The sequence below is a fragment of the Lissotriton vulgaris genome, chromosome 10 (genome assembly GCF_964263255.1).
Source record: "Lissotriton vulgaris chromosome 10, aLisVul1.2, whole genome shotgun sequence".
NCBI classification, from domain to species: Eukaryota; Metazoa; Chordata; class Amphibia; order Caudata; family Salamandridae; genus Lissotriton; species Lissotriton vulgaris.
The window spans coordinates 197750899-197763595 of NC_141698.1; the positions used below are offsets into that span (position 1 = coordinate 197750899).

The 12697-nt window shown below is 43.6% G+C and overlaps 1 protein-coding gene across 1 annotated transcript in view; it reads left to right on the top strand.

Moving 5' to 3' along the window:
• The first annotated feature begins 233 nt into the window (after positions 1-233).
• LOC147684975 (xin actin-binding repeat-containing protein 1-like) overlaps positions 234-12697 on the top strand; it is a 51568-nt gene continuing 39104 nt past the window's right edge. The window contains exon 1 of the mRNA XM_086940873.1: positions 234-690. The gene's annotated coding sequence lies outside the window, so the exon portion shown is untranslated. The remainder of the gene's footprint in view (positions 691-12697) is intronic.

The window sequence follows — 12697 nt, forward strand, 5'->3', positions numbered from 1 at the left end:
CTGAAACCTTCATGACAGTGACTCAGGAAGGAGTTCCCACCCCATCAACTAACGTGCTTAAAAGAAACATTGACCTCACGGAAGTGGCAAGGCCCCTGCTCACCATTCCAGACTCTTTTAAGATACTCCAGCGTCACCTCCCGCCAGTGTGTCTAAAAGATGGCCATTGACTCAGCCTGCAGGAATTGTCGTTCCAAGGGGCCCTATAAATAGAGCGCTGGCCGGGGGCTCCTGACACAGCGCGGCCGCTATCAGTGACAGAGCCAGCTGTCCGTGGCCAGAGAGGGACCAGGGACAGACAGAGGGCACGGGGCTGAACGAGAGGCCTTCACTGCAGAGGACAGAGCGGGCAGGGCTCCTCGACTGCCAGCAACAGGACAGGTCCAGGTTCCTACACTGCAGAGGACAGAGCGGCTGGGGCTCCTACACCTCGAGGACAGAAGAGGACAGGGCTCCTAGACTGCGGAGGACAGAGCGGGCAGGGCTCCTTAACTGCCAACGACAGGACAGGCCAAGGAACTTACCCACGAGGAGAGAAGAGGCCAGGGCTCCTACACTGCGTAGAACAGGCCCAACCAAGGAGGACAGAACTGGGAAGGGGTCTTCACTCTGACAATCCTCACGAATACTAAAAGCATCAAAGCAAGGGATACCCCACCTAAAACCGAAGAGCAGGCACCGACTTTCCAGGTAGCTTTTTCTATAAGTAAAAGCGTTTGATGTGTGTGAAGTGTGAGGAACAATGTAGTAGAAACCCATGCGCGTGATAGAATTTGATACATTTATTGTAACCCGGGGTTTTTGAAGAATGTTCATCAAATGCTTAGTGTCCATAATCCTAAAAAAAATGTAAAACAAAGGCATGGGAAATGTGAACAACTTTATGTGCAGTGTAGTGCAGTCTGGCTTTTTGTAGCAGTGATTAGAATCGACGTGTGGTTTTTTTTGTTGCAATATGCTTGTGTTATTTGTGAAACTCTTTCATCAGTGCCAGTGTGTAGTTTTATTTCGTTGGACCCTTAAACAAGAAGATTATGCTCGCCCAACCTTAGTGAGTCATTTAAATAAGACACTGGATGAGCAGTGCCCTCTCTGGATTATAATCAGAATTTATTCTCGTTCACATGGCTTTCAACATCAAACAAAAAATATAATCAAAACCATAGGGCAGTGAAATTTATTCATGAAATATATTAATCAATACATTCTTAATTATGCCCACCCTTTATTAGGTTGTCATTTTGACCCTGTGTTACCTTGAACACGTGCTAGAACCCTTTAAATCTAAAAATAGCAATTTGTGGTAGATACAGAGGCAGCTGTAGATTAAGTTACAGGAATGCTTAGAGGAGACCAGTCTTGAACGACTGAGGAAATAACATTTTGTTAAAGAGATATGTCTTAACTTCGACATTCCAAACCAGAAAGTCTGACCGAAAAACGGACTGGTCTGTTGAACAGGTTGGTGGATTTTAAAGGAGGGTGCATGTGCGGCACGGACACACACGTAGCAAGTGAGCTTGACTTGGGATGGACTCTACTCCAGCCGTACTGGAAATTCAGAAGCACAGACCAAATCTATGATGGAATTCTGCATGAGCTTTTCACGCATGCCTGAGGAACTCAGTCATTTGAACGAATGTGTCGTTGGCACGCATTTGTTCTGCACGCAAGTCGTTTTAACGACTTGCCTGTGGGGGGCGCTGGATATTGGAATAATTTAATTTACTAATCCAACTCCTGTCTGCGCAACAGTAGGAAAGGTGTTGGCCTTTAATTTCAACACCACTCCACCATTGCGACCCCCTAAAGCAAGTGGTGCAGACCCAATGCGTGTTAAAGATACATTTTATCTGTTGCCCGCGTTGTGAAGGCACAACGTAAGTCCGGCTTCGTCCTATAGGGCATTTTCTGCACAGACCTGTTGGAAACTCTCAGTGTCTGGGAATGACTGCCAGCGCCACAGGCCTTCTAGAAAATGGATACCCAGGAAATCTCCTGATGACTCTTGCCATCTCTCCCCTCTCTCTGCCACCCATCTCTAGTGGCAGAATCAGCATCCATTAATGACAGCATCCAGTTTACCAGATGGGCCAGTTCCGAGTACAGGAACTTACTTGAGTGAAGATTATTTACACAGTGTTTGCTTCCAACTGAACCAGCTATTGACTTAGTGGAGAGTGGAGGCTGGGCAGTGCTAAATAGTGTCAATGCTTGCAGTTGATGGGCACCAGTGCTAATCTTTGGAGACAGTAACTTACTTTTCATCATCAGACATTGACTCAGAGCAAGAGAGAGAAGGCGGAAAAGGGAGAAAGGAGGAAGAGATCTGAGAAAGCAGGGATGAAAAAGAACCTGAAAGATTGAGATAATGAGACAGGAAGTGTAGGTGGTGGGAGGAAGAGGCATGGGATGGTCAAGACTAGACAGACTTGATATACAGTGACTCCGCCCAGGACTGGACAGGCACTTTTTTCCACCGGCATTTCCCTGGTGGGCTGGAGATCTTGGAGGGTGGTTTGGAAAGTTCAGGGCAGCTGCTGGTGCCTCTGTCACTTTCCGCCAAGATTAATTGTGGATGGCAGGGGAAGCTTCAAGAAAGAAAGAGACAGGGAGAGTGGAGGTAGAGGGAAAGTGATGAGTGAGAGAGAGAGAGAATGGATAGAAAGGGAGAAACAGCACAAGGAAATGAAGGGAGTGGGACTGGTCTGAACATTTTTGCTAGCACTGCTTTTGGTTCTCTAGTCCAGCCCTGACTCCGGCATTTGGCACCACAGGTAGGGAGCCCTAAGAAAAAGTTTGCGCCACTCCATTGATAGTTTTTGTAAAAATTAAGCATGGTGTGGGCATGGACATTGATTCACCAAAATGCCAGGAGTAGCAGAAGTGACATCAAATGCCCTTTCACCCTAGTGACCTCGCAGAAAGTGGCATCACTTGACATTTGACCCTGGCAATTTCACAGAAAGTGATGCTACTAAATCATTTAGCCTGGTACCATTAACAAAAATGACATCACAGAAATAGATAAAAATAAAACCTACAATATGTAATATTGAAAAACAACTAAAGTATAGTGAAGTAGATAACATTTTGTTTTACTTATCAGCAAAATTCACTAGGCTGTTGTGATGATGTTCTAGGGGCTCTCTTGCAAAAAACCAGCATCACAAACTAGGATAACAGCTATCAGAGACGAGGAGAACAACCATAATAGACCAAGAGAAGAGGCATCGTAAACCAGAACCGGGTACAACCATCATTCTCTTAACAATATCTTAAAATTCCCAGACATAGGCTCACACCCTGACCTCTGCCTTCATAAGTCAACCATAATTTGCTTTAGCATACCATAACAAGCCTAGACATGTCCTTAAAGACCAAAATACAGCCTCAACAGCCCAGGCAGAATCAATGTGCCTGTGCTGAGTTATAATAACATAACGTTAATCAAAGGCAGACCCTGGTTGGTACATATGTGTAAGCTCCCCTTGTAGGAATCTGCACACAGAATGCATCTGCTGAGACTAAAGAGCAAATATACCCACCAAAACAAAAGTAGTCACACACGATTCCAAATCCTTAGGTTTTTCTCTAGTCAGATCTGACTGCGTGCACAGGAAATCTGTGTGCCTATTGCTGGATAAGCTTTTTAGCGTAATTGCTTATTTGTGTCGAATATCCTTACATTTGAATCCTATTTTTTTTATTCATTGATATTTTCAGGATAACCACTTTATTTTATGTGCATAATAAAAAAAACGGCACAGAGTGTGCCTTTTTGGACCTGCTTTGGACACCCATTACATACATGAATCATGTTCGCCTAATATTCATAACCCCCTCTCATAAGTGGGCTTCTAACCATTCTTGTCTGTGTGCATATAGCTTTATAACTTGTATGGACCAATGTTTCTAATAAGTTTGCATACAGGGCCCCCAACTAGGTGCACCCAGCCCCCTCTCACATGCAAGCACACAGGTCTCCAGTCACAATTATGCACCTAGTGCTCTTTAATAGGTAGGTGCAAAGCATCCTCTAATCTGTGCCCTGCAACCCTTCCTAAACTTAGGGCACTCACCACCACTCACATTTTACACCTGTTCTGCATAGCGCCTAGACTGCAACGTGCAGCTGCTGGCAGGCGGCTTGCGACTCCTCTGGACATAGTGACCTTGTTTTTGTGTCTCACTCCAAATGGCATATCTGTCTAGTACTGGAGGTGTAAATGAGTGTTTTTTGAATGTGTGCTTTGGTGCGTGTTTAAGGAATGTGTGTTGGTTCTACCTTTGTTAGACAATGTTTGTGTGTGTATATGTTTTAGGAATGTGTGGCAGGTTGTGTGTGTCAACAATGTGCCTAAGACTGTGACCATGTTAGATATGAGTGTTTTACATAGTCAAAGTCATTCACATATTCTTAATGCATACAACCTGGCACACATTCCTAAAACACATACACACACCCAAGTACATTCTAACATATGTACACCCAACACACCAGCACATTCATTACACAAGCAGCAAAGCACACATTAAAAAAAACACCCAGTTACATGCTCACGGTTTGACAGCTATACCATCCTCATAGCTGCTAAGATTTCAGTATGAATATCTGTGACATTTCTATGTTTGCAGTATACCTATGTGTGACATTTGCATACTTCGTGTGTGACGCTTTGAGTGACACTATATCACAAGCTATTGAACATAAGACAATGCAGGTTCGTAGTTTTGAATGGTGGTGTATGTAGTTCTGTGTTCCCAATGAAATTAGCAAAACTAAAAATACCAGAGTACAATAGAAAAATTTGGCCAGATTAACTAATCACACCTGTTGTCGTCCAAGATTATAACCAGCCTACTTTGTTCTTTATTGAGAAAAAGAACACAACACTTTCAGACATTCCTGTCTTGAACTCAGATTAGATGTCTTTCCTGGTGACTGGTTTCTAAAAAAAGGGTCAGGCAAGGTCAAACCTTTTTGTAATTGTAAGTGCTTGTTTTGGGGATGCTGTCATAGTTTGACAGTGTGGTGGCGACCAGGCAGGTAGAGCTTTCCAAATACTTTTTTTAATGTGGGTAGACTAACAAAGGTTTACAATTATAGAAATAAAAACTAGTCAATTTCTCATGGTTAAAAAACTGCTTCATTATTATTTCTTGATGTTGATACTTTATAATTGCCAAGACTTTAGAAAAGCATCATTTGCATCAGTCTGCAATAATCTGATGTGGCATCTTTTAGTCGGAAACCATTAAAGTGAAAGTTTGTTGAAGCGCAGTTCAAAATGTCCACTGTATTGGAGTTTTTAGGACTGATTATCAGCAAATAAATTGGCAAATTCTAGCACCTCGGGTTCTCAAAACTCAATAATTTTTCGAATTGGCACAAAGAAAGGGAGCTTGTAAAACAGTGTATCTGCCTTTTTAAACTTCTGGACGAACAAGCAGTTATAAGCAACTTGTCAAACTGTCTTATAATTTCTTACCATAAACCATAAACGTATGTCCGTAAGATCCACCTAGGAAATCCTCCTGCATCATTTCCTTTTACTTGCAAGATCTTGACGTGAGTGTTTCCCTTTCAGCAGCAGTTGCAGACGGTCTGCTTGCCCTCTAATAAGCACATAAAAAGGCCCGTAAAATTTGAAAGATTGTTATCACTGCATGACAGTGTTTATCTGTGTCTATAACACAAAAATGGGAGGGGGTGTCCATGAGAAAGTATTTAGAACCCTGCAAGGAAATAAAACCCCCTAAAGAATACAGTAATAACACAAACAAATCCTTGTGTCCTCACCATTTCTATTAGAGCATCTCTCATCGGTGGGACCCAGTGTATCCTACAAAGGGTAGGCTCACTCAAACATCCCTGAGCTCCCTCTCCTCAGAGGAGGGGTTGTAGCTCTTAGTGGGACTAGGTTTTTGCACTAAGAGGAGAACCCTGGATGATGAAGCATGCCACCCCTGGTGGGTGAGGGTTTTCGTCCTGAAAGGGATTTCTCCCACAAGGGGATTGTGTGAAACTATAGTCCGTCACTGTATGTGCCTAGTTTTGTAGGTTTAGACACAAGGATTTGTTTGTGTTAATCTGTGTGTCACAGGTGCTCGCATGCCATGTCAATGCTGAGCAGCGCTGTTGCCATGCCGGTGACTGCTGCTGGCTGCTGTGGATAGCCAGGCTTACGTGTGTGTTCAAGTATTCTGTTTGTCGCTTTAAACTCAATCTTTAATTTCAGCAGGGGCGGCTCCTCCGCTGAGGCAGAGGAGCGTTGCCCCACTGCTCTGAGAGCAGTTGAAAAAGGAAAGATAAAATGATAATAACATCATTATTATCATTTTAGTTATCGTAGCTACGGGGCTGGGTTAGGGCAGGGCAGGGCTGGTGTCACAGGGGGAGGAGTGGTTCATGCACTTAAGTGCGCATGACGGTTTGAACGCCTGTCTTGGGACGGTCAAACAGTCATGCGCACGTTGCATGTGCTCCACCGGGCTGTAATAAACAGCCTGGGTGGTGAATATGCACAAGCGCCCAGTACCCGTCTGAGCACCGAACCACGGTGCTCAGACCAATCACAATGCTGCTGTCATGGTGGCAGCAGCGTCGTGATTGGCTTAGGGGAGACTGTGTGCTTCCTGGACTCGTCAGGAAGAGAAGCAATGATGGAGGAGAAACGGCGGCGTGAGAAGGTAAGTGTTTTCTTTCTAATTTGTTATTTTCAACCCTCCTCGCTGCCTCCCCCTTTCCCTGCCGGCCGCTACTGAACTTCAGTACTGAAAACGCCACTAGGGAAGGTAGGGATGTTTTCTTTTTACTTCTTAAGAGCATACTGAATCCCCTCATGGTTTATTTGGGTGGCACTAATTAAACTCAGGACACAGCACTTTATTTAGTGACTTCATTGCTGCACTCTGATAGGGACATTCAGATTCGGCTCTACTCCGGTCCAGTCCGGGCAGCATTTTCCCTCACTAAAGCATTGTCAAGCTCAAAGATTCATGGTGGGCAGGCTGTGTACTTTACCTCAACATTAAACCGATCAGAGGGAGGCTCCGAAGGTCCAGACCAGTCGGCCTGTAGGTGTGGAGAAAAATACATATTTTGCAATGAGGGTAGCTTACCAGTAATCAGGACTCCACCAGTAATCTCGATGAAGGCTCCGGGAGCTCTACTATGTGTCACTACATGGTGAAATAAATGCACACCCTGCCTTGAAGCACGCTGCACGTGCACTTCAGTGAATCAGTTTAATGCGTGATGAAATGGGGAGCTTGCGGCAATGCACAGAAATTGTGCAAATGTATTACGTTAACCCTTGACTCTTGGCAGGGCGGCATCTTGAGACACCCAAACAAGGTCTCTCTCAATAGGGGTCGCATGCTGCAATCTAGGAATCGCAGTTGCGCCCCCTGGCGACCCTTTAATGACATCCATGGGTGTTGGCGGTGTCATCTCATTGTAGGATGGAGATGACTTGACTGGTGACTCTTGCTTTACTTTACCCGCCAAATTTAAATGCTGCCGGTTCATGACTATCAGACTGCTTTTAAGCCCTCCGTTTATTTTTATTTGTACATCTCATACTTTTAAAAGTATTTCTAAACTAAAACCAGATTACTTAAACAGAATCTGTTTCACAACCAGTGACAAACACATCCATAACAAGTCTCTTAACCAAAGACATGAACGTATGTACGATTTACAAACAACAGGGGCAACCCTAGAACAAGAACCTGGGGTTATTGACGCCTTTCTTTGATAAATATTAAATATTAGTTCTTGAAAACCTAAATAATTATTTGTACAGGGGTATTGTGTGTTATAGAAGTTTCATAGTGGGATAGCACTTTTTTTCCTTTTCTTAGGTTCTTTCCTAAATTTTAAACCAACAACCTTTATTTCTAGTTTGCTACTTGAACCATTGTTTGGACTATAATGAACGTATGTACGACTCCTGAATTCAGAACTGGTCTCACTGTTGATGACCATCGTCATGGTTCCATGTCTGCCAACCAGGCCATGAATAACCGCTGATGACATCATTTTGGGCTTGACTCCCCCAATATGAGCTTGTTCCGTGGTTAATCACAACATCTGGAGGAGACCAGCACTCCAAATCAGGTCATGTCTCACTTCTGATGATTTCATTGTGTTTTTTATTCCAAAAATCAGGGTATTACTTGGAGCAGATAGCATCATCATGTTTCCGACTCCATCAACAATCCATATTCATTGTTGATGACATTGTGTCAGTTTTCACCACCTCGACCATGTCTCAATAGAAATAACATGCTGGATCTCTCGCCAGCCAAAAAACAAATTGATTTACACAGCTGTTGATATCCTGGAGTGTCCAGCTTTCCAAACCAGATCTTATCTCAGTGCTGGTGACGTCATCATCACCAAGCTCATATCATTGATAATGACATAATTATGTCCTGATCCAGGCCACGTGTCAAGATAATGACTTCATTGTATGAGCTACTCCCCAAGTGGAAGCTTGGCTCATTGATAATGACATCATCAAATGTCTTGTCCCCAGCCCGGACCATGGTTCACCACTGCTAACACTTATGCATGTAAAATTTGCATTTTTTATGAATTAAGTTTAGAATAGGAAACTTCAATGTGCAACTGAATGTTTAAATGACTGAGTTAAAAGACAGATTACTTTAAGTGTTTTGCTATTTCGAAAGAGTAGGCAGATGCTGCCGAAATACACATTAAATTGGTGCAAAATTAACACCTGCACAATGCTCAGGGTGACTTTTGTCATTTGCATGGGGATTGTGTGCCCTCGGCAAATGAGGCAACGTCTTAAAGATGAAATTAGCACAGACTAAAAGGTCCTTAATGGATATGCTAAGTGTGAGAAAACAGATGGGGAACACATTTTGTATGCCCACTGTTTCTGGATGGTCCTTGCGAGGGGGCAAAATAGGTCTCAGAAACACCTCAACTTCCTTTTTCTTGCGATTGGATATCAGTGCCACATTATCAAAAGTACCCCGGCGGCATAGCTGTGTGCACAGTTGTGTGTCTGAACCTGATTTTTGCACTGCTGGGGTACTTTGGTATCACAGACACTTGTGCAGCCCCTACTGTAATACAGATTACACCAGCACACAAATAACACCAGTGTGATCTCAAGGGAGACCCTCCTTTCATTTGCATGCGTTGTTACCCCATGCAAATGAGAAAACACGGTGCCACTCCTCTCACTTAGTATTATAGACATCTATCAGCAATCCAGACATCATCCCCCAGGTGGGTGAAGTAATTTACTGCTCCCATCTGCAGGGACATATCTGCCCCTGCTTCCAATGTAGGTGGGCTCACCTTCTGCAGAGTGAAAGGCATGCCAGTGCCTTCAAACAGCTGGCCTGCTTTTCATTATTGTGCAACTCCCAAAGCAGGTGCATGTTTGCAGCAGCACTGTGGTAGCTCGTTGCTTGTAACAGGGTGCACTGATCTTGTCTGCACCTGGGAAACCCCATTGTAGGTGCATCCTGAGGCAGACAGGGTGATGCACCTGATCTGTAAAATGGGCGCCCGATCAAGTATATACGTAAATAAAAGGGTCTTCCCAAGTGCAACCATCACCACAAACTGGCCTCCAAGGTCTGAGTAAGGTTAAATTGTGGTAATCAACTACAGCTGTGACAATGTGGAGCTGTTACATCTCAACGGTTACTTATAGAGCTGGAAATAACCTAGTCTTAATCTGTTACCTGATTTGGAGATGGTATTCCTTTAGAGATCAGGTCCAAGAAGTAGTGACCTGCTGCCCATGCTGAAATGTGAGGATTGGAAGACTGCATGAATATAGTGAAAGGGCACTCCTAATGGTTGGTATCTTTGAAATGTACTGTGAAGAAATGTGTGTCTTTCCGATCGAATCTACCATGTACTATTCAAATCCCAGACCATGCCCCTACCCACTAGCCTTTACCACATTAATTTATTAGTTGGCACATGCATCGTTTCTGTTGTGTATTGTGTTGTTATGTGTTCTGAGAAAGAGGAAAATATGTCGAATCTTGCAGTTCCAAAAGTCTTGTAGGGTTTAGGACTTTCCACCACAGGAGAGTCCCCAACGCACACAATGCACCGGTGACCCTCCAGTGGTGAAATCTTCATCGTGTCAGGACCCCACCTCTCCCAGTTTCCTGTGTCACCTATTCTATTTGGTTTTTTTTATTGCCCGTCCTCCATGTATTGCTGGAAGAGCAGCATCCTAGGATGGCTTGCAAGAGCAGACTGCGTCTTGGAGGGAACCTGATTACAGTGAATCATCCCACTTTGTGTTACTGGTTTTTGTACGCGGTACCCCACCATGCCAGACTTTTACTTTCTTATTCTGTAAAGGGTCTGGCCACCATAACTCTGCTTTTCAAAATGTGTCATGGTCTCGGCCTTTATCTTTCTGAGGTCAATGGAACAGTCCCATTGACTTGGCAACAGTAAATATCTGTATCTGTAATCTTTCCAGAGCCAAGAAAGCCTCTCTTAGCCAAAAAAAAAAAAAAATGTCATCTACAAAAGTATCTGTTATACCTTAAAGGTCGGCAAAAAAACAAGCCGTGCAGGTCTCGAGCCAGGCTCAGTCCAGATGCCTGACTCCGGATCAACTCTAGTTCTATGCTACTGGTAGTACTAGTGGCCAAGACTATGCCCACCTCCCTCTCTAATTCAGTTTTGATGGGAAACTATTGCTATTACTTTCAATAGATGACTTTCAAATCAGTCATTAAATCTAAAGTATTAGATTGAAACATAAAAGCAGTTTTTTTCTCCATTTTAAAGAATTCTAAAGTGTCTTTCCCATATTTTCGCATGTATTTTTGTTTGTTGCGTATCTGTAAGGCAAACCTGGCTAAAAGCCGAAGGCAAAGAAACAGTTAATATGATTGGAGGCGTCGCTGATTTCTAAGAGCGAGAGTGGGTGATTAGTCCATTGTAATGTGTTCTCTAAGAGGTGTGTCTTCAGGTTTTTTTTTACCTAAACTGTAGCTGAGTTGGGGCAGTCTTGATGGATACAGGGATATGCCAAATCTGTTGATGGCTTGGCTCGTGATTTGACTCAGAATCAAAAGAGGCGGCTGGACAGGCTTTGGCTTGGCTCCCTCGATGAATGTGCTGGCCTGCTCACATCTAACTGAGTGAGGCATGATGTCAGTTACATTCTTTGCGAGCAGAGTAGACAAGGCTCTTGCAACTCTCATCTGACATTTCCACAAATAGACACCTGGCTAGTATCATATCACAGAGGCTCGCACGATTCACAAATAAGAAAGACACGTTAACCTTATCGAATTTACAATAGGACCCCATTCACGCCTATCTGTTGGCCACTGCTAGAAAGGAGATAACATGCCAAGCTTATCTGTCAGCAGTCACTCGTCAGATAACTGTAACCACAGTGGTAGGCGTGTGAAGGGTTAATAAATAGAGTGATAAAAGAACATCATTAACAGACTGTAAGGTTGGTGAGAGGAGCCCACTGCAATGTTTATTTTGTAGTCTGGTCTGACAGTGCAGCAGACTGCTAAGTCTAATTGTCTATTGTTACTGGTTCTTCTAAATATACACAAAAATTCGTTTGGTTTGCGCCCAGAGTGGTAACACTCTTTCAGTACATGCTACTGGCTATTGGTGTATCATGAAGTTCTGCATTGCCGGGCTCTAAGAACTCTTTAACATCTCAAAAGTACTCTGAACCATCACCCAATAGATGCTGTATCTCTTGGAAGCTTTATAAACAGAAATACATCGTTTTTTCTTTTGTTTTTCTTCTCGGTAGGCTTTTTAAATGTCTTGGTCAGCACTCAAAATGCAAGCGAAATCTGTAGCTTCTGGGGTTGGGAGCTTGTTTATAGAGGCCATGTGCACAGACGAATTGAATGGTTTAGGAAAAACATTTTATCAGTGCATGGATTTGATGTTTCCTTTCCAAATATAGACACTTTTGGAAAGTTTCTGGAACACTGTTCTTCTTTGAAGTGGGACCTACGACCACTTTGACCGTCGCCCATTAGCATCCTTCCAGATGGCAGTAAATAGCTGGGTACCTATATTTTAAATATGGGCAGTGTGAAGATCAAACTCGCACAAGGGATGTGTCCACCACTCCCCAGTAAAGAGACAGAAAAAGAGGGGAGAGGGTGTAAAAGGTTAGTTATGGTTCTGCCAATGCAAACTCAGAAACCCCAGAAATTCCTCAGCTATAGTTTGTAACCCACAATAACTCCTGCTGCGTGTCATATTTTACTCTTGGTAGTTAGCTTTTTTCCCTTGTATCACTTGCAAAGTGGTGTATTAAGCATGTCAGGTGTCACGAGTTATGCTGTGTGTTGCACACCAACACTGGTGATTTTCAGGGATTTTCTGGGTTTGCATTCGCTAAACCAAACAATTGTTACCAGTGCTTTTCCACTGAATTTGTTAGTATTTTTATTCTGTGCTTCATTCGCCTGCCACGTATCTGTTGGTGCTGCACAAAGCCTTTGGCCGAGTGTAATAGGAGTTGGCTGCAGGCTTTGCAATCTAGCAAAGATCATCTAGATCTAGATCATCTGCGGCGTCCCACAAGGATCTTCCCTCAGCCCGATGCTGTTCAACGTCTACATGGCACCACTAGCACGCATCGCCCGACAGCACAACCTAAACACTCCTACGCCGACGACACGCAGC